Source organism: Salmo salar, chromosome 18 (assembly GCF_965601325.2).
Source record: "Salmo salar chromosome 18, fSalSal1, whole genome shotgun sequence".
In the NCBI taxonomy this organism is placed as follows: Eukaryota; Metazoa; Chordata; class Actinopteri; order Salmoniformes; family Salmonidae; genus Salmo; species Salmo salar.
Genome location: NC_138308.1, coordinates 80,946,487 through 80,967,824, shown reverse-complemented (window position 1 = coordinate 80,967,824; position 21,338 = coordinate 80,946,487). Strand labels below are relative to the sequence as shown.

Sequence of the window (21,338 nt, the reverse complement as noted above, 5' to 3'; positions counted from 1 at the left end):
GCATTTAGCTGTCTTCTGGGTTTTTGTGACATTATATGCTAGCTTGAAAAATGGGTGTCTGATTATTTCTGGCTGGGTACTCTGCTGACATAATCTAATGTTTTTCTTTCGTTGTAAAGCCTTTTTGAAATCGGACAGTGTGGTTAGATTAACGAGAGTCTTGTCTTTAAAATGGTGTAAAATAGTCATATGTTTGAGAAATTGAAGTAATAGCATTTCTAAGGTATTTGAATAACGCGCCACAGGATTCCACTGGCTGTTACGTAGGTGGGACGATTTCGTCCCGCCGGCCCTAGAGAAGTTAACTAGTTATCAGGTTGGAAACATACCTCGGCTAGCTGAAGTCAACTTCATAAAATTGCTAGCCAACTTCGTAAAATTGCTAGGTGGCTAGTAGTATTACAGAGAAACAACAAAAACATGGAATTATTATTATTATTATTATTATTATTATTATTATTATTATTATTATTATTATTACATTTTCTTACAGGACAAATCTGAGGGGGCACATGCCCCTGTGCTCCTTATGGGCATTACGCCTCTGGACACAGGTGTACTGGGCTAAACAGGTATTGGAAACAGGTGTCTGCCTATGACTGGATGGACTACCCAGGGTGGGGGCACCATTGAGGTAACTGAGTTTGATGCGCTTGGATGAATCTATGACCCAGTACCTCAGTGATACAAGCTTTTTACCCTGATTCTTGACATTTATTAATTAATTAATTCAGGTGACAGGATACAGGGCTTTAGTGTTCTGTCCTCACAAGAGGTTGTGTCATTACTCTGACATTGACCTGTCCACCAACAACCTGACCCCTCCCTCTCCAGCTTCCTCAACAACAGGCCCAGTGACTACTGAGAAGTAAGTATGACACAAAATGTACTTAAAATTATATTATTTTAAGTTTTAAACAGAATGTATTTTTCTCAGACAACAGTTATGGTTCCGTAAATCAGAATTGCAATGTTATGTATACATTTAGTATGAATAAAAATGTGTCTCTATAATTATTCTCCCTCAGTGTTTCCCTGTTACACCAGAACACAACCCCTAACCTGAGCCTGACCTTTGACCCTGACCCTCCCTCTCCAGTACAGGGGGTCAGTACATATGTGGCTGCAGTCCTGGGGGTCAGTGCTGCTGTCTGTATCCTGGCTGCCTTGATGGTGGCCTACAGGATGTACAGTTGAAGTCGGAAGTTTACATACACCTTAGCCAAATACATTTAAACTCAGTTTTTCACAATTCCTGACATTTAATCCTAGTAAAGATTCCCTGTCTTAGGTCAGTTAGGATCTACACTTTATTTTAAGAATGTGAAATGTCAGAATAATAGTAGAGAGAATGATTTATTTCAGCTTTCATTTCTTTCATCACATTCCCAGTGGGTCAGAAGTTTACATACACTCAATTAGTATTTGGTAGCATTGCCTTTAAATTGTTTAATTTGGGTCAAACGTTTCAGGTAGCCTTCCACAAGCTTCCCACAATAAGTTGGGTGAATTTTGGCCCATTCCTCCTGACAGAGCTGGTGTAACTGAGTCAGGTTTGTAGGCCTCCTTGCTCGCACATGCTTTTTCAGTTCTGCCCATAAATGTTCTATGGGATTGAGGTCAGGGCTTTGTGATGGCCACTCCAATACCTTGACTTTGTTGTCCTTAAGCCATTTTGCCACAACTTTGGAAATATGCTTGGGGTCATTGTCCATTTGGAAGAACCATTTGCGACCAAGCTTTAACTTTCTGACTGATGTCTTGAGATGTTGCTTCAATATATCCACATAATATTCCTGCCTCATGATGCCATCTATTTTGTGAAGTGCACCAGTCCCTCCTGCAGCAAAGCACCCCCACAACATGATGTTGCCACCCCCATGCTTCACGGTTGGGATGGTGTTCTTTGGCTTGCAAGCGTCCCCCTTTTTCTTCTAAATGTAACAATGGTCATTATGGCCAAACAGTTTTATTTTTGTTTCATCAGACCAGAGGACATTTCTCCATAAATGACGATCTTTGTCCCCATGTGCAGTTGCAAACCGTAGTCTGGCTTTTTTATGGCGGTTTTGGAGCAGTGGCTTCTTCCTTGCTGAGCAGCCTTTCAGGTTATGTTGATATAGGACTCGTTTTACTGTGGATATAATACGTTTGTACCTGTTTCCTCCAGCATCTTCACAAGGTCCTTTGCTGTTGTTCTGGGATTGATTTGCACTTTTCGCACCAAAGTACGTTCATCTCTAGGAGACAGAACGTGTCTCCTTCCTGAGTGGTATGACAGCTGTGTGGTCCTATGGCGTTTATACTTGCGTACTACAGCTTGTACAGATGAACGTGGTACCTTCAGGCGTTTGGAAATTGCTCCCAAGGATGAACCAGACTTGTGGTCTACAATTGTTTTTCTGAGGTCTTGGCTGATTTCTTTTGATTGTCCCATGATGTCAAGCAAAGAGGCACTGAGTTTGAAGGTAGGCCTTGAAATACATCCACAGGTACACCTCCAATTGACTCAAATGATGTCAATCAGCCTATCAGAAGCTTCTAAAGCCATGACATAATTTTCTGGAATTTTCCAAAGCTGTTTAAAGCCACAGTTAACTTAGTGTATGTAAACTTCTGACCCACTGGAATTGTCATACAGTGAATTATAAGTGAAATAATCTGTCTGTAAACAATTGTTGGAAAAGTTACTTGTGTCATGCACAAAGTAGATGTCCTAACCGACTTGCCAAAACTATAGTTTGTTAACAAGAAATTTGTGGAGTGGTTGAAAAACGAGTTTTAATGACTCCAACCTACAGTGGGGGGAAAAAGTATTTGATCCCCTGCTGATTTTGTACGTTTGCCACTTACAAATAAATTATCAGTCTATAATGTTAATGGTAGGTTTATTTGAACAGTGAGAGACAGAATAACAACAAAAACATCCAGAAAAACGCTTGTCAAAAATGTTATAAAATGATTTGCATTTTAATGAGGGAAATAAGTATTTGACACCTTTGCAAAACATGACTTAGTACTTGGTGGCAAAACCCTTGTTGGCAATCACAGAGGCCAGACGTTTCTTGTAGTTGGCCACCAGGTTTGCACACATCTCAGGAGGGATTTTGTCCCACTCCTCTTTGCAGATCTTCTCCAAGTCATTAAGGTTTCGAGGATGAGGTTTGGCAACTCGAACCTTCAGCTCCCTCCACATATTTTCTATGGGATTAAGGTCTGGAGACTGGCTAGGACACTCCAGGACCTTAATGTGCTTCTTCTTGAGCCACTCCTTTGTTCCCTTGGCCGTGTGTTTTGGGTCATTGTCATGCTGGAATACCCATCCACGACCCATTTTCAATGCCCTGGCTGAGGGAAGGAGGTTCTCACCCAAGATTTGATGGTACATGGCCCCGTCCATCGTCCCTTTGATGCGGTGAAGTTGTCCCCTTAGCAGAAAAACACCCTAAGCATAATGTTTCCACCTCCATGTTTGACGGTGGGGATGGTGTTATTGGGGTCATAGGCAGCATTCCTCCTCCTCCAAACACAACGAGTTGAGTTGATGCCAAAGAGCTCAATTTTGGTCTCATCTGACCACAACACTTTCACCAGTTGTCCTCTGAATCATTCAGATGTTCATTGGCAAACTTCAGACGGGCATGTATATGTATTCTTGAGCAAGGGGACCTTGCGGCCGCTGCAGGATTTCAGTCCTTCACGGCGTAGTGTGTTACCAATTGTTTTCTTGGTGACTATGGTCCCAGCATCTTTAAGATCATTGACAAGATCCTCCCGTGTAGTTGTGGGCTGATTCCTCACCGTTCTCATGATCATTGCAACCCCACGAGGTGAGATCTTGCATGGAGCCCCAGGCCGAGGGATATTGACAGTTCTTTTGTGTTTCTTCCATTTGCGGATAATCGCACCAAATGTTGTCACCTTCTCACCAAGCTGCTTGGCGATGGTCTTGTAGCCCATTCCAGCCGTGTGTAGGTCTACAATCTTGTCCCTGACATCCTTGGAGAGCTCTTTGGTCTTGGCCATGGTGGAGAGTTTGGAATCTGATTGATTGATTGCTTCTGTGGACAGGTGTCTTTTTTACAGGTAACAAGCTGCGGTTAGGAGCACTCCCTTTAAGAGTGTGCTCCTAATCTCAGCTCGTTACCTGTATAAAAGACACCTGGGAGCCAGAAATCTTTCTGATTGAGAGGGGGTCAAATACTTCTTTCCCTCATTTTAAAATGCAAATCAATTTATAACATTTTTGACATGCGTTTTACTGGATTTTTTTGTTGTTATTCTGTCTCTCACTGTTCAAATAAACCTACCATTAAAATTATAGACTGATCCTTTCTTTATCAGTGGGCAAATGTACAAAATCAGCAGGGGATGAAATACTTATTTCCCCCACTGTAAGTGTATGTAAACTTCCGACTTCAACTGTATATATACGTTTTTTTTAAAGTAACCTTTATTTAACTAGGCAAGTCAGTTAAGAAAAATTCTTATTTACGATGATGGCCTTTCCCGGCTAAACCCGGATGATGCTGGGCCAATTGTGCGCCGCCCTAAGGGACTCCCAATCACATCCGGATGTGATGCAGCCTGGACATATGAGGAACAATAATGGGAGAAGATTGCAATCATGAAAAAAATAAGCAACAAATGTCAGAAATGTGCAAGTCGTGATAAAAGTGAACAGTAACATCTATCTACAGACTGTAGCCTCGGATGCAGATGATGCAAAGATGTAAGGCCTATCCTATCAATACATCCTGCTCAGCTCACAAGTACTTCCTGGTAGGCAGAAGAGGGCGTCCAACTTTGATCTCGTCATACAGAGTCTGCGGCTAAATGTGACAGACAACCAAGAAGAAACTGTTTCAGCATCATGAAGGGTAGATAACTTCCAAAGTAGACGACATAGTCTGCTATTCACTCATAGACAGTTTTATTAGATTTTTGTTCAACGATATCAGGTATGACCATTCATGTCTCGCTCTCACCTTGTTCAGTCTTGGGTCAGCCAGGTCGACCACAGTCCCTCTTGTCTGGAATAAAAACAGAAATAGGTACTTAAACCCATAAACACAATGGATGAACATTGCACAAAAACATCAAAATACTGCACATGTGTAGAAACTACACAGCAATCAGACAGTTGGCTTCACATACATGAGCTTACACACATTCAGATATATAATAACGGCAATGCATACTTACATCTATAATTCTTGTACTGCCCATAACATCTGCATATATTGTGTTGTCAATTTGAACTACTGTGTTTGACAAGAACAAAATATCAACCAATCAGATACTAAACAGGATATCAACAAACATAACCAGAAATGAATAAATGAGACACTTATGAGGCTCCTCTCTCTTTTTCCAATTTCCTTAATATTCCAAGGCCGAAAGTCTCTAATTATGCTTATGCAACATCATAATCATCCTAAGAATACTTGCAGAGCCATCTAAAATGTTTGTTTATATAGTTGAGGGCCCTATGCTGTACATACCCATGTTACGGCGGCCCCTGCGGTAATACACTGCCACAGCTACAATGAGGATCAGCACCACTACAATGCAGATGCTACACCACACCAGCCCTGTACGATAGTCAATAATAACACCCATGTCAATGTTATGCTAGTAGACCATACAGTATAACTACAGTCACCGCCAAAATGATTTGCACTCTTAATAAAGATGAGCAAAAAAGACTATGAAATGAATCATTCAAATACTGAGCTCAAAACAAATTTGGAAATTATATTATTTTATACTAACATTTGCTCATCGATAGAGATTTTGTTAATCAAGTAAACATTTTCTTCTCAAAAAGATAGGTGTCAAAATTATCAATATCCCTGTTTTAAATACTCCAGCACCCTTCCCTTGCGAAAATAATGACAGAGCCTTTTTCAAAAATGTTGTATGAGATTGGAGAACACATTGTGAGGGATCTTAGACTATTCCTCCATACAGAATATTTATTTTTTGTATTATTTTAGAATTTTTTTATATATTTTCTCTCCCCAATTGGTAGTTACAGTCTTGTCCCATCACTGCAACTCCCGTACGGACTCAGGAGAGACAAAGGTCGAGAGCCATGTGTCCTCCGAAACACGACACTGCATAGCCGCACTGCTTCTTGACACAACGGCCCCTTAACCGGAAGCCAGCTGCATCAATGTGTTGGAGGAAATGCCGTGCACCTGGCGACCGTGTCAGCATGGATTGCACCCAGTCCACCACAGGAGTTGCTAGTGCACGATGGGACAGTAACATCTCTGCCGGCCAAACCCTCCCCTAACCCGGACGACACTGGGGCCAATTGTACGCCGCCCCATGTGTCTCCCGGTCGCAGCTGGCTGCTACAGAGTCTGGACTCGAACCAGGTTCTGTAGTGGCACAGTTAGCACTGCGATGCAGTGCCTTAGACCACTGCGCCACTCGGGAGGCCCTTGGACTTGCTTGGGCCAAGAAACACGAGCAATGGACATTAGACAGGTAGAAATCTGTCCTTTAGTCTGATGAGTCCAAATTTGAGATTTTTGGTTCCAACCGGCGTGTCTTTATGAGACACAGAGTAGGTGAACAGATGATCTCCTCATGTGTGGTTCACACCATGAAGCATGGATGAGGAGGTGTGATGGTGTGGCGGTGCTTTGCTAGTGACACTGTCAGTGATTTATTTAGAATTCAAGGCACACTTAACCAGCATGGCTACCACAGCATTCTGCAGCGATACGCCATCCCATCTGGTTTGCGCTTAGTGGGACTATAATTTGTTTTTCAACAGGACAATGACCCAACACACCTCCAGGCTGTGTAAGGGCTATTTGACCAAGAAGGAGAGTGATGGTACTCCATCAGATGACCTGGCCTCCACAATCACCTGACCTCAACTCAATTGAGATGGTTTGGGATGAGTTGGATCGCAGAGTGAAGGAAAAGCAGCCAACAAGTGCTCAGCATACGTGGGAACTCCTTCAAGACTGTTGGAAAAGCATTCCTCATGAAGCTGGTTGAGAGAATGCCGAGAGTGTGCAAAGCTGTCATCAAGGCAAAGGGTGGCTACTTTGAAGAATCTCAAACATAAAATATATTTTGATTTGTTTAACACTTATTGGGTTACTACATGATTCTACATGATTCCATATGTGTTATTTCATAGTTTTGATGTCTTCACTAATATTCTACAATGTATAAATTAGTAAAAATAAAGAAAAACCCTTGAATGAGTAGGTGTGTCCAAACTTTTGACTGGTACTGTAGATAAAACAAATACCTATGTGAGAATGTTGTTCACACCATAGTCCCCTCCAAGATCATCACAGAACGTGGGACCCTGGGACTTAACCTCCCTCTGCAACTTGATCATGGACTTCCTGACGGGCTGACCCTAGGTGGTAAGGGTAGGCAACATTACATCCTCGCAAGGGAGGGTGCAGGAGTATTGAAAAAAGGGGTGCCAGTGATGTTGACATCTGCAGTATCTTTTTGAGAAGATAAATGATTATTTGTAAAACAAATTCTCTTTCTCTGAGCAATTGTGTTAGAATAAAATAATTTCCCCTTTTTTTATACATACACTATATGCTCAGTATTTATCATCTTTATCAAGGGAGCCAATACTTTTGGAGGTGACGGTATATTAAGCTCTAAAACATGTCTCACAGAATGTTGAGAATATTACATTATATTTGACAAGGTAAGCTTATCAGCACACTGAAAAGTGTATGGAGTCGATTATTATGATATCTAGTTACCTTGGGTGGTTGTGTCATTACTACACTTCACTGTTGTAGAGGCAGATTTCCAACTGAATGAGTTGGAGGCAGTGCAGGTTACACTGATGTCTCCGTCTGCTGGTGACAGAGAGAAGTGTATCTACTGGTCGTCCCTGTACGTCTCATTCCCTCTCTCCCAGGTGTAGGAGAGGTTGGAGCCGACTGACACGTTGCACAGCAGCCACACTGAACAGGACTGGTTGGCCAATAGCTTGATCTCCTTCTGGATCTCCACCTTGGATATAGGCTCTGACCAACCAGGAGAGAGAAAGAGAGAGTTGTGATCATTCTCCAACGTCTAACAGATGATAAACTGTAAAATGTAAGATGTTGTCAATAACACTACAGTCATAGACAATTAAATCAAACTATGAGAAAAAAGCTGATAACTGCCTATCGTGGACTTTAGTGCAGCAAACTCACCCTGTACTGTTAGTCTGTATGTAGTAGTCAACTCTTCCCAATTTTTGTTATAGGTTGCAATGTAAGTTCCCCTGTCTTTTTCACTCAGATTCTTAATGCACAGAGAGTGGTTCAGTGGATTATACTCCACTTTCTCCTGGTATTTAGGAGAGACCTTTTTGTCAGCAACTATTATGGTACTATTGACCTTCCAACTTTGTCTTCGAAGCTCCTGCGGTGGTTCTGCTACAGCCAGGCACACCGAACCCCCCTTCAATCCATACAGGTCCTTTGGAGGGACGTCAGCACAGATCCCTAAACAGAGAGGAATAGTTTGCACCTGTTTTTTTAGCGAGGGATAAAACACCAAAAACAAACCAGGCTAAGACATGAAACTGTGTTCCAATGTATTATTTCTCCTAACCATTATTTTACTTATTTCTTCTGTCCTCAGTAATGAATTTCCTTTCGGTGCACCATTTATTAAATCTGCTGTCCCTTGAAGACCACTTGAAACTTTTCCAACTATCTTACTATATATATATATATCTATATATATATATATATATATCTCTATATATATATATATATATATATATCAGTACCAGTCAAAAGCTTGGACACACCTACTAATTCAAGGGTTTTTCTTTATTTTTACTATTTTCTACATTGCAGAAAAATGGTGAAGACATCAAAACTATGAAATAATCCATATGGAATCATGTAGTAACCAAAAAAGTGTTAAACAAATCAAAAATATTTTATATTTGAGATTCTTCAAAGTAGCCACCCATTGCCTTGATGACAGCTTTGCACACTCTTGGCATTCTCTCAAGCAGCTTCATGAGGAATGCTTTTCCAACTGTCTTGAAGGAGTTCCCACGTATGCTGAGCACTGGTTGGCTGCTTTTCCTTCAATCTGCGGTCCAACTCATCCCAAACCATCTCAAGAGTTGTTTAAGCAAGTCAGAATGAACTGTTTTGCTGCCAGGTCAGGCTTTACTGATAGCCAGGTGTAGCAGTGGTAAGGATTCACTCCATGTGTCACGTTGGTATAAAGGATCGTGGGACAGGCTCAGGAATGCGTAATAGGGTTTTTTAATAAACCCAAATTACAGCGTGTCATGTAAAGGCACAGGGACGAAGACCATACAAACACGTATATAAAACACAGGGTTGAAACCCAAACAAAAGAGCGAGGAGTACATTGAATAAATACACGGGACGAGACCCGAAACCACAAGCGCACAATGATACAACACGGGACGAGATCCGTAATCATCTGCACAATACAAGTGGCACGAAAGCCAAAACAGCAAGGTACAGGTGCTCACACGACCAACGGACATTGGAACAATAATCGAAAGCCCAATAGAAACCAAAGGGCACATTTATACAAATATAAATCAGTGATGAAATAGGGACCAGATGTGCGTAATGACACAGTTCAGTTCCTATAGGCCGGTGACGTAGACCTCCGAAACTGGTGCACGGAAAGAACAACACTACCGGAGGGATCCATGACAATACCCCCCGACGCGCCTCACTAGCAGCGGGACGACACCGGCCTCGAGGACGATCACAGGAATGCAGTGCGGGTCGATCAGGACCCGTTGCAGCTGTCGAAGTTGCATCGTAATCGGACAGGCCAGTTGCCGAAGTTGCAGCGGCGTCGGACCGACCAGTTGCAGCGGCGTCGGACAGACCAGTTGTGGCGGCGTCGGACAGGCCAGTTGTGGCGGCGTCGGACAGGCCAGTTGTGGCAGCGTCGGACAGGCCAGTTGCAGCTGCTGAAGTTGCGGAGGGGCCGGACGGACCAGTTGCAGCATCGTCAGATGGGCCATTCCCGCTGTCTCCCTTAATGGTTGATTATTCTGTCACAGATCCCTCCGGTACTGTTGCTGTTTCCGTGCACCAGTTTAGGTCTACGTTACCGGCCTCTAGGAACTGAACTGTGTCATTACGCGCACCTGGTCCCCATTTCATCACTGATTTATAATTGTATAAATGTGCCCTTTGGTTCACCATTGGGCTGCTTATTGTTCCAAAGTCTGTTGTGCCTGTGACTATCTGTGCTGTGTTGTTTTGGCTTTCGTGCCGTTTGGATGTGCATATATGATTACGGGTCTCGTCCGTGGTGTTTCATTGTGCTCTTGTGTTTTCGGGTCTCGTCCCATGTATGTATTATGGGTCTCGCCCCATGTATTAATTCAAGGTACTCCTCGCTCTTTTGTTTGGGTTTCAACCCTGTGTTTTGTATACGTGTTTGTTTGGTCTTCATCCCCGTGCCTTTACGTGGCACGCTGTAATTTGGGTCAATAAAAAAACGCTATTACACATTCCTGCGCCTGTCTCCCGATCCTTCACACAACTTGACACCATGGTGCTGAAAAGAAAGCTCTCCAGTTGGGACAGCTTTATGTAGGCCCTAACAATTTGTGGGCACTGTTTGTCACGTTATAGTGCAATTCATGTATTGTGTTGTGTTGTATTGTATAGTGGCTTTGCTGGCATGCATACAATTTTGTTTTCCCCACCAAGATTTACATGCTATAATTGCCACTAAGTCCAACCTTATTTTAAGTCCACATAGTCCACGGTTCCATACTGAATATATATTATATTAAAGTGTCCATCATGCAATTTTTTGTTGTTGTTGTAAAAAACAAATTAATCCATAATTGTACTGTGTAATGCCGTGCAAATGTGTATCGGGGACTACTTCAGCAGGAGGTAGCAATCACTCACAGCCAGATCGTAATCTTCGAGCCCATTTGGTTGTTTAGATACAATTTACAAGATACATTCTGCTTCTCTGCTCTGAGCCGTTTGAAAGTGGGATACAGGGCACATTGTCTCTCCTCTATTTCATGGGGAAATTGTTCATTTATAGAGAACGGGGTGTTCTTCAGTTCCCTACCCTGTTGTAACAAGGCAATTTTCATTTCGTAGTGAGTTAGCATAGCTACGATCGGACGGGGCCTTCCCTCCCCTCTGCCACCGAAATGGTGAGCCCTTTGAAAATCAATTGTATCTAACTGTTCGTCTGTCATCTTACCTTAGCTGTGTTTGAATACTCATACTAACCACACTAACTGTACTATTTGTGACGTGAATTGAGCATATAGTATGCTTATTGGTCATAGTATGGATATAGTTAATATGCCAAAAGTTCCCGGATGTTCTACTAAATTTGCCAAAATACAAAGTATACATGCGGAGGACACTATTTCGATACTTTTAGGGCCCATAATGCAATTATTCAGAAAATGGGCGTGGCTAGTTGAGCAATGTAATAAAGTAATGACTTTTCAAATAAGTTACCTTACACGTTATGTTGGCTGACAATTTGTTAGCTCTGCTATCCTTACAAACCGCATAGCATTACAGCAGTATGTACCGGTATGTTAACTAGTTACCTAATGTTAGTTGGATACTAATACATCGAATTTGCCAGGCAGTCCACGATAGTTTTCAAGATCTTATTTTTCGCTTGTATTTCTTCCATCATTTTATTACTGTAATCCATTCCTGTTTTTAAGGCCTCAACCTCCCCCAGTAGCCCAGGCAACACATCCAGCTTTTTAAACATGCTTGTAAGCAATGCTCTATCTTCTGGAGACATAGTTATAAAAACGTCCCCCTCCAATGTTAAATTTGGAATTTTAGATGGTGGCTTCCCTTCAGTTTCGCTCGCAGAGCTCGAGGAAAGGTCTTCTCTTGTTCGCTTTGATGTATCCGATAATTTTTCGAGCATATCAAAATGCTGATCAATAAATAGTTCGAGGTTCTCTATATTATCCAGAATGTTTGTTTCGCAGTTATCAGCTGATCCTAAATTGTTATGATTCATTCATGGGACAAGCTGTGCCTACCACGCTATCCCCCATTATCACCTTGTTACTGTAGCTTCATTAACCTCAGGCAATAGGGGACTTAACATTCTACAGACATGTCACAGAGGAATTAGCTGCCTGCGATACAGCAGCAGGATTTTTATTAACTTGTCGACTGCCTTTGGGAAGACTCTCATTGTTAGGGCGACATGAACATCTCATCATTATATATAGAGCTCTGCTCTCCATAAAGCCAGACAGCCATACAAACAGCCTTCCCTCCCGCTCCCAGGCGTCCGCATGGTTCTAAAGTCAGTAGATGTAATACCTCTAAACTGCATTTGACTTCTAATAGCGAGTGGAATGATTTAGTTCTTTCTGTGCAAACAAATGTTTGGATATAGGCCTACTGGTAATTACGTAACCATGGCCTGGTTTCCCGAAAGCATTTTAAGGCTAAATTCATCGTTAGAATCTTTGTAGGAGCATCGTTAAATCTCCGAGCTGTTTCCCAAAATCACCACTATTAACGTTCCACTTGGAAACACTCATAATCTAACGCCTGCCTCAGACCACCTGTAGAACAGTTAAATACGTTGTTAGATGCTGTTTTGCCCTCTCGCGTCAGTTTATACACAGAAGATCTCCGCTGAACATAGAATCACATGGTTTATCTGTTCCAATAACCGCAAATAACTTCTGAACCAAATTGACTACAAATACAAAGTTGCCAATTTCTTTGCAATTGATACAAACGAGCCATATAAAAACACGCTTCTAATGAAAACCGAGATGACTGCTTTAAAATATAAAATGTATACTATAGGTCTATTTCAATCATATTGAAATACTTACATTTCATGTTCAAACAATGTAGTTATATGTTGCTACTTGTAGTCTACTGTCTGTAATATGTCTGACTCTATTTCATGCAGAGCACATCCCTATTTGTCCTTCCAGCCTCCAAAGTGCCTTTTAATTTCCCAGAAAAAGTTTTTTTGTTGTTGTATACATTAGGCCTATTTGTTGTTTTTCTGAACCCACTGCCCGCAAATCTTATATATGCTTCAGAGCCAAAAAGTTGTAGTTCTTGATTGTTGACCAGTGATCAGCACTGGCACGCCAAGTCGGTCGCGCATATCCAGATTAGTGACCAGAAATAATTTGTTTAATTTATTCCAGTTTTGCCTGCAAAAACAGACCTACGTTTATCATTCATATAAAATACTGTTTAGCAATCTACTACTGTCTTACCTTGCCAGATTTGATTGATCATGTTCAATTTTCAGATAGGCCTATTTGACTGGCTACTGGCTATATGTCTAAAGATAGGCAGCTGTAACATCGCACTGCCTTCAATATTATGGGATGAGGATGTAACATATTCTGTCAAATGTATTATGCTATTTGTGAGGAAGACAGGGCTACCCGACTGGCAACGAGCACTCTGCAGGCAGGCTGCCCTCCAAAGTGATGGGGAGGTGCAGACAGAATATGCTTTCCATCCAATCCTGCAACTTCAGCTACAAGTAGGCCGTATGATTTTTCTTGCTCTGGACGCCAGAGAAGTGACATGATAGCCTATATCCCTAGTTGACATTGGCTGCTAACATGAATGACTTTCAGCTCCAAATGCAGGTGTAAAATGCAGTATTTCTGTAGTCTACTGCCTTTAGAAAAAATGCATCACCATTTATGACTGTAATGACAGACTACATTTGTGCAGTGATTGTGCGCGCATGTTCAGGTGTGTACATGTGCATGTGCGTACGCAGGGTCGCAAGTTTTGTAGCACAAATTTTAGGGGTCCATTGGTAAAAAAAGTTTAAAAACCACTGGGATACATAATAGTGGCAACAAATGGAGTTCGGTTGAAAATAATAATGGTATGCTACAGTATTTCTTACAATCTACTTTGACTTTAATTGTGTTAGTCATTGTTAGTAAGTGCAGCATTTATGCAAGTTCAAAATAGTTTAGCAAAATACTTTACTCATCAGATTTTGCTGCATTCCCCTCTTGTAATTATTTCTCAATGAGTATGTGTCCCAGGATTGTAATTTGTTTTTTGGGGGGGGGGTGCATTTTCATTGGGTAAGCATTATAATACGCCTTAGCCGCCTCAATATTTGCTGCTGTAGGTGGTAATACCTGTCTAGGAGCTGATCCATCATCAGTATTGTGTAATAATTCTAATAGTAAGGTAAGATTTGAATGGAGAAAGTTGATCAGAGCAGCGCTGCCTTTTTTTCGGTTGGAAAACACTTACATCTTTGTCCATTGTAGGAAATGGTTAGGGTGAGGGGGTGTAGCTCCATTTTAAGCTGTGAGCTTAGAGATGTATAGAGATCGCAACGTTGTATCCATTCCATTATGGCGTTTGTGAGTGCACGGGCAGCGCCATTGAAGCCATCTCCATTTTGAAGTAGCCAATCTTCTTCTTCTACGAGTTGGTAAATAAACTGAAAGGGTGTATAGTGCCACCTGGAGTGTGTTGTTTGAGCAGGTATGAAGCCAAGTTTGTATATTTACTGCCACCTGCAGTTATGGAATGTTTGCTCATGAGTATAATTCATTGGCTGACCCCTCCTGATGATCTGATGTAGTTATGTGGTCTTTCCTTAACCCATAGGAAGTCCCACCCAGTTGACTACTACACAATGGTAAAAGTCCTCAATGGCGCTGCCCATGTTAAAACTGGCTTATGAGTACTCTATACATCTCTATGTGTGTGAGAGTGACTATGACAAGAAACTAAAAACCACTTCCTGTTGACTGAGTTCTGTGCTGAGAATAAGTGTTTGAAGTTTTCAGGTGTGAAGGTGATCTGTATCTGAGTCACTGCATTTCCATGGCAAGAAAGAATCAACTTAAGGCCCACATTTATAATAACATAGAAATGAAACAGAATCATGTCCAGGTTGATAGACTCATGCGATTTTGCAACTAAAGGCTTTTTTTGTGTCCCGGGGGTATATTTGTAAGAAAAAAAGTATCATTTAGTTTTTTCTGTTTTATATTAAAGGGAAACTCCACCACTTTTTTTTTAACCTAATTTTCATAATCTCCAGCACAATACCAGTGTCTACATATGTAAAAACGGTCACATTTGTACGTTTTGTAGAAAGGGAGCAAGAAAATAGAAAGTCATTGCAGGTTTTCAAAATATATTTACAATGGATAAAAATATAAACACAACATGTAAAATATTGGTCCTCTGCTTCATGAGCTGAAATAAAAGTTCTCAGACATTTTTCATATTCCCAAAAAGCTTATTTCTCTCAAATATTGTGCACACATTTGTTTACATCCCTGTTAGTGAGAATTTGTCCTTAGCCAAGATAATCCATCCACCTGACAGGTGTGGCATATCAAGAAGCTGATTAAACAGCATGATCATTACACAGGTGCACCTTGCGCTGGGGATTTAAAAAAGGCCACTCTAAAATGTGCATTTTTTGTCACAAAAAGTCACAGATGTCTCATGTTTTGAGGGAGTGTGCAATTGGCATGCTGACTGTTGGAATCCCCACCAGAGCTGTTGCCAGAGAATTGAATGTACATTTCTCTAAGATAAGCCGCCTCCAACATTGTCTTAAAGAATTTGGCAGTTCATCCAACGTGCGGCTTTCCTTTATTTTCTAGTGTTCTACTCCGCTAGCCAGCACCTCGCCTTTAAAGGTGTGCGTTTCTTTTTTCTAGATAGTTCATCCAACCTCCAATAAAATCACAGACGAGTGGTCGTGTGGGCGAGCCGTTTGCTGACATCAACGTTGTGAACAGAGTGCCCCATGGTGGGGCACTCTGGGTTATGGTAAACGCAGGCAGGCATAAGCTACGGACAATGACCAAAATTGCATTTTATCGATTGCAATTTAATTGTACAGAGATACCGTTACGAGATCCTGAGGCCCATTGTCATGCCATTTATCCGCCGCCATCACATCATGTTTCAGAATGATAATGAATGGTCCTATGTCTCAAGGATCTGTACACAATTCAGGAAGCTGAAAATGTCCCAGTTCTTCCATGGCCTGCATAGTCACCAGACATGTCACCCAATGAGCATGTTTGGGATGCTCTGGATTAACGTGTATGACAGCGTGTTCCAGTTCCCTCAAATATCCAGCAACTTCGCACAGCCATTGAAGAGGAGTGGGACAACAGCCTGATTATGTCACGCCCTGACCTTAGAGAGACGTTTTATTTCTCTATTTGGTTAGGTCAGGGTGTGATGTGGGGTGGGCATTCTATGTTATCTATTTCTTTGTTTTGGCCAATTAGGGTTCCCAATCAGAGGCAGCTGTCTATCGTTGTCTCTGATTGGGAATCATACTTAGGCAGCCTTTTTCCACCTGTGTTTTGTGGGTAGTTGTTTTCTGTTTTGTATTCTGTACCTGACAGAACTGTGCACTTTTCGTTTATTTGTTACTTTTGTTCGAGTGTTTCATTGAATAATAAAAATCATGAACACTTACCACGCTGCGCTTAGGTCCACTCCTTCAACTTCCGACGACAACCGTTACAGATTAACTCTATGCGAAGATGTGTCGAGCTGCATGATGCAAAGGTTGGTCACACTGACTGGATTCCTGATCCACGCCCCTACTTTTTTTAAAGCGAAATATGAACAACAGATGCATATCTGTAGCCATGTGAAATCCATAGATTAGGGCCTAATAAATGTATTTCAATTGACTGATTACCTTATATGAACTGTTACTCAATAAAATATTTTTACTTGTTGCATGTTGTGCTTATATGTTGGTTCAGTATAGCTATATTTTAAAATGTTTTCCCCCCTAAAGCATTTAATATCTGGATTTCACTGTTTTGCACTGTTTTTGCCTTGTGTCACACCCAGACTTTTGATATTACCACTTTTGACAATACCATTCAAAAGGAGGCAAATAATTTGTAGGAAAACTTTTTGTCACAATTTTGATGTTGCCAGATTGACTTTAGATTCAGTATAACTTTAGCTAGTTAGCTAAGATTGAGGGGAGGACAACGGATTTTAGCTAGCTAAAGTTAGCATTGCTAACTATTTTTGATTAACTTTGCTATATAATGACAAATTTGACATCTGTCTAAAGGAAATTTGACACCATAATAATGCTAAACATTTGACTGCTTTAGGAATGTCATCGTATTTCCAGGCACTATAGTGTAATTTAGACTAAACAGTCGTTAGCCTTCGTCCAGAACGACTGGGCTTATCACAACATTAGGGCACTGCTTTCGCACCGCCAGTAGAGGGCGGCTTGAGAACGCTCATAACAATGGCAGATCCTCACACACACACACATTCATATTGACTCCACAAACGCACAAACAAGCACACACACACACACACGTTCACATTCCTTCACACATTTCACATACTTCTCTGTTTATTATCAATGCATAGACACTTTACCCCTACTTACATGTACAGTTGAAGTCGGAAGTTTACATACACCTTAGCCAAATACATTTAAACTCAGTTTTTCACAATTCCTGACATTTAATCCTAGTAAAAATTCCCTGTCTTAGGTCAGTTAGGATCACCAATTTATTTTAAGAATGTGAAAAGTCAGAATAACAGTAGAGACTGATTTATTTCAGCTTTTATTTATTTTATCACATTCCCAGTGGGTCAGAAGTTTACATACACTCAAGTAGTACACTGAGGGGAAAAAGATCCTCCCGTGTAGTTCTGGGCTGATTCCTCACCGTTCTCATGATCATTGCAACTCCACGAGGTGAGATCTTGCATGGAGCCCCAGGCTGAGGGAGATTGACAGTTCTTTTGTGTTTCTTCCATTTGCGAATAATCGCACCAACTGTTGTCACCTTCTCACCAAGCTGCTTGGCAATGGTCTTGTAGCCCATTCCAGCCTTGTGTAGGTCTACAATCTTGTCCCTGACATCCTTGGAGAGCTCTTTGGTCTTGGCCATGGTGGAGAGTTTGGAATCTGATTGATTGATTGCTTCTGTGGACAGGTGTCTTTTATACAGGTAACAAGCTGAGATTAGGAGCACTCCCTTTAAGAGTGTGCTCCTACTCTCAGCTCATTACCTGTATAAAAGACACCTGGGAGCCAGACATTTTTCTGATTGAGAGGGGGTTAAATACTTATTTCCCTCATTAAAATGAAAATCAATTTATAACATTTTGACATGCGTTTTTCTGGATTTTTTTGTATTCTGTCTCTCAATGTTCAAATAAACCTACCATTAAAATTATAGACTGATCATTTCTTTGTCAGTGGGCAAACGTACAAAATCAGCAGGGGATCAAATACTTTTTTCCCTCACTGTATTTGGGAGCATTGCCTTTAAATTGTTTAACTTGGGTCAGACGTTTCGTGTAGCCTTCCACAAGCTTCCCACAATAAGTTGGGTGAATTTTGGCCCATTCCTCCTGACAGAGCTAGTGTAACTGAGTCAGGTTAGGCCTCCCACAACATGATGCTGCCACCCCTGTGCTTCACGGTTGGGATCGTGTTCTTCGGCTTGCGAGCCTCCCCCTTTTTCCTCCAAACATAACGATGGTCATTATGGCCAAACAGTTCTATTTTTGTTTCATCAGACCAGAGGACTTTTCTCCAAAAAGTACGATCTCTGTGCCCATGTGCAGTTGCAAACCGTAGTCTGGCTTTTTTATGGTGGTCTTTGTAGCAGTGGCTTCTTCCTTGCTGAGCGGCATGACAGCTGCGTGGTCCCATGTTGTTTATACTTGCATACTATTGTTTGTACAGATGAACGTGGTACCTTCAGGCATTTGGAAATTGCTCCCAACGATGAACCAGACTTGTAGAGGTCTACAATTGTTTTTCTGAGGTCTTGGCTGATTTCTTTTGATTTTCCCATGATGTAAAGCAAAAAGGCACTGAGTATGAAGGTAGGCCTTGAAATACATCCACAAGTACACTTCCAATTGACTCAAATGATGTCAATCAGCCTATCTGAAGCTTCTAAAGCTGAAGTTGAAGTCACATCATTTTCTGGAATTTTCCAAGCTGTTTAAAGGCACAGTCAACTTAATGTATGTAAACTTCTGACCCACTGGAATTGTGACCCAGTGAATTATAAGTGAAATAATCTGTCTGTAAACAATTGTTGGAAAAATGACTTGTGTCATGCACAAAGTAGATGTCCTAACCGACTTGCCAAAACTATAGTTTGTTAACAAGAAATGTGTGGAGTGGTTGAAAAACGAGTTTTAATGATTCCAACATAAGTGTATGTGAACTTCCGACTTCAACTGTACATATTACCTAAATGACCTTGACTGACCTCCCCTGCACATTGACTTGGTACCCTTAAATATAGCCTTGTTATTGATATTTTATTTTGTTACCATTTTTCCTTTAGTTCATTTAGCCAATATTGAATTACTTGTTTAAAACTCTGCATTGTTGATTAAGGACTTGTAAGTAAATATTTCACAGGTCTACACCTGTTGTATTCGACACGTGTGACAAAAGCGATTGACCCAACCACACCAGCACAGACAGAATGTGTTTCATTAAAAAACACCATACATGTTTATCTGAATATAGGCAGTAGTATTATCACACAGTAATAAAGTAAACATTTTGAGGTATAAAACCAATCACTGACAAGGCATTCCACATTCAACACACACTATTCAAAAACCAACAAGGAAGTTAGAGAAAGCTAACTGCGTTCCTAACTTAATCATGCAAGCACATGTAATACATACTGTAAAAAACATGAGCAGGAGAAAGTAAATAATCCATACAAAACGTACCATAGTGGAGGATAGAGAGTAGGAGTATTCCCTGTTTGGAGAAACATGAGAGGGGACCACCAGACATCTCTGTTGGGAGTTGTATGTCTGTTTCCTCTGGCTGTACGTCCTCCTCATCTATCTCTGACTGGTAGATAGCTAGACTCACCAAAACACACAGAGAAGAAAGAGAAGAGAGAGAGACATCATTTGATAAGACTCCCTGTATGTTAGTTGAAAAGGAAGTCACACTCTATAGTCGTTCTCTGAAAAACCCCTTCACTCAGCTGGAGAGATAGAAGGATGATGAGTGGGAGTGTTTGGGGTCTGTCACTGTGTCCGTCAGTCTGATGCTGGTGGTTTTTTGGAGTGTTTCCTAGTAGCTGGTTGTGTGGTTAATGGTCATGTTATTTTATAGGTAACAGTATTTTTTGAACTTTATGAGCAGACCACTTAGTAGAAGAGAAAGAGAAAGGAGGGAAAGAGAGACAGAGAGGAGGGAGAGAGAGAGGAGAGAGAGAGAGCGAGAGAGCGAGAGAGAGGAAAGAGAGAGAGATGACAGAGAGAGATAGAGATGAGGGAGGGAGAGAGAGAGAGAGTTAGAGAGAGAGAGAGAAAGAAAGAGAGAGAGAAAGAGTGGGAGAGAGTGAGTGAGCATAGCCTTGCTATTGAGAGAAGCCGCCGTTGGCAGACCTGTCTCTCAAGAGAAGACAGGCTATGTGCACACTGTCCACAAAATGAGGTGGACACCGAGCTGCACTTCCTATCCTCCTGCCAAATGTATGACCATATTAGAGACACATATTTCCCTCAGATTACACAGACCCACAAAGAACAAATCCAATTTTGATAAACTCCCATATCTATTGGGTGAAATACCACAGTGTACCATCACAGCAGCAACATTTGTGACTTGTTGCCACAAGGGCAACCAGTGAAGAATAAACACCATTGTAAATTCAGCCTGTATTTATGTTTATCTATTTGCACATCATTACAACACTGTATATAGTCATAATATGTGTATTGTCTTGGAGCTTTTGTGTGTAATGTTTAAATTGTTTTTTAAACTTTTGTTTACGATCTATTTCACTTGCTTTGGCAATGTAAACATATGTTTCCCATGCCAATAAAGCCCTTTGAATTGAATTGAATTGAATTGAATTGAGAGAGAGAGAGAGACTGAGAGAGAGAGAGGATGTAGGAGGATGTGATAATACAGTGTGTGCAGTTCTTCATGTTGGCCTCATATGCCTGCAGAAGGGTTTGCATGAGCTATACATGATAAACCCGCCCACGTATGTGTTTTCAGGAAGAAGTGGTTCCGAGGTTACTTACAATGGCTCCCCTTCTACGTTTCAATTAACATGTTGTTGTGATGTAACTTCCTGTGACTGATAGTCTCCATAGTGACCTGCTTCTGATTCTCAGAAGCAGTGACCTTAGCCCCTCTAGAAATGTAATAGAATCTCTATGTCATGGACACTTAAAGTTCCAAAATGGGGACAAAATGGCAGCCATATTGTTCAGGGAGAAATCCAAATCAGTCTAATAGGAATGAATGACAGAATAGGCAGAATC

General features: G+C 41.3%; 1 non-coding gene across 1 annotated transcript; it reads right to left on the bottom strand.

Annotated features, from left to right (window-relative positions):
* Positions 1-4,295: 4,295 nt before the first annotated feature.
* On the bottom strand, positions 4,296-20,044 carry LOC106577815 (uncharacterized). Its single transcript, XR_014381416.1, has 7 exons — positions 19,779-20,044; positions 8,205-8,498; positions 7,761-8,030; positions 5,505-5,594; positions 5,206-5,264; positions 4,989-5,033; positions 4,296-4,832 (listed from the first exon to the last, which is right to left on the bottom strand). It is a non-coding gene; the product is annotated as an uncharacterized LOC106577815 (transcript).
* Positions 20,045-21,338: the final 1,294 nt, after the last annotated feature.